This window comes from Schistocerca serialis, chromosome 4, assembly GCF_023864345.2.
Source record: "Schistocerca serialis cubense isolate TAMUIC-IGC-003099 chromosome 4, iqSchSeri2.2, whole genome shotgun sequence".
NCBI classification, from domain to species: domain Eukaryota; kingdom Metazoa; phylum Arthropoda; class Insecta; order Orthoptera; family Acrididae; genus Schistocerca; species Schistocerca serialis.
The window spans coordinates 297,494,172-297,496,078 of NC_064641.1; positions in this window are offsets into that span (position 1 = coordinate 297,494,172).

The following is a 1,907-nucleotide window of genomic DNA, read 5'->3' on the forward strand; positions in this document are numbered from 1 at the left end:
CAGCTTCTAGTATTCAGGTTTATGCGTACGGACCGGCCGCTGTGGCCGAGCGGTTCTAGGCGCTACAGTCTGGAACCGCGCGACTGCTACGGTCGCAGGTTCGAATCCTGCGTCGGGCATGGATGTGTGTGATGTCCTTAGGTTAGTTAGGTTTAAGTAGTTCTAAGTTCTAGGGGACTGATGACCACAGCAGTTAAGTCCCATAGTGCTCAGAGCCATTTGAACCATTTGTACGTACGATCTTTCTTGTGATAATGTTTATTTCCTCGGTAGCCATAGTTTCTGGGTATATTGGCTTGTGGTAGGTGCATGAGGGTGTCAACCACGAATATTGCTATTACTGTGTTCTGCGTGCACATTACGCAAGAAATCTGATTGGCTGCTCGTGTTGCCCCCTGACCACACCCTTCTCCGTAAATTAAGCAACACAAAGAGCAAATATTCAAGATCTGTTTCTGGTAATGTGACTAATCTTTCTCGGTGTTCAGCGACAACATACCTTCCAAAATTTCTAGTACATCCATATGAGGGATAGGTTTAGTCTAGTATCTCGTTTAGTTTGTATATATCTCGATTTTTTTTTTATATATATATATATATATATATATATATATATATTTTTTTTTTTTTTTTTTTTTTTTTAATCCCCCCAAGTTTGATTTTGAACGGTCGCTGGTCGAACACCTCGTCGTAATCGTTCCTGAACCAAAATTTGTCCAGAAACGCTTGTTCAAACTGATCATATATTTGACAATTTGTGCCAGATCCGCTACCGGGAGCAATGAATCTTCTTGGGTGAATCTTATTACATGGCGTTGTTTTTGTGATTAGGTCCAGCTTCGCGGCAGTACGTTACAGAACGCTCTTTTAAAAACTATTAGGTGGACCTTTTTTGAGTCTGTAGAAATCACCTAAAATTGCCGGTGCTGTAAGAGTCTTTTATCTACGAATCCTGCTCAATGGCATGCTCCTGTCCGTAGTGAGTATGGTACTGACATTTGTTCCAATGGGGGGGGGGGGGGGGGGGGGCAGGGGGGTAACTTATTTGGTTTGCATTTCGCGTTGGCGATTGATTCTACGTGCCGAAATCTCTGTGAGCAGCAACGTGAATCTGCAACGTTGAAAAGTTACTTTCTATTGCTTTTGGTAAATTCTTTTGCTTGTTTCCTGCGCCAATAGTAGTCGATTCGTCCGAACTAAATCTTCCAGTGGCCAGTTCAGTATGAATTCGTTGTACACAGTTTCGATGTCCGCATCTACTTTGGTAACGATTTGGTTTTTCCTTTTCGGACATCAGTTTTTCGACTTCGTCTACTCAAGTTCGGTGCTGCAGTAATAACTTTCTCGCGAGTTTCGGTGTCACTCTCGAATGCCCATAGGTCCGCCCAGTCGTTCACCTTCTTCACGCCAGTGTCATCGTGTTTTTCCTCCAGTTTCATAATCTCTGTCACCTCCTGCAGTTTTTTTCACTTGGTCGGAAAATTCGTTGTAAATGATTGTAGTTCTGAAACATCGTTCTGAACTATAGATACGGTCCTGGCAACCTAGTCAAGTGCAGTTTGCTAACTGTTTTGCTTTTCGGACACCTCATCTAACCCTACACGTAGTTTTCTTTTTTGTTTCGAGCAATTGTGAAAATCTCTCATTAAAATCGTTCGACATTTTTGTAAATTTATGATCAAGTTTCAGATTGACATCACGTATATCTGTAAACATGGATTTTTTTTTTTTAATTGCATCGTCTCGTTGATGTCGCTCGGCTCAAAATAAGTAATGTTTCTTGGCTTCTGATTCTCTTTCACCCTGTGCTGCTACGGTAATTTATCAATCGTTTGCACGGCAGACATCCTAGCAAAATCCCCTCGGTTAGATTCTGCGTCAATTTCGGGTCGTGCTACCATTTATGG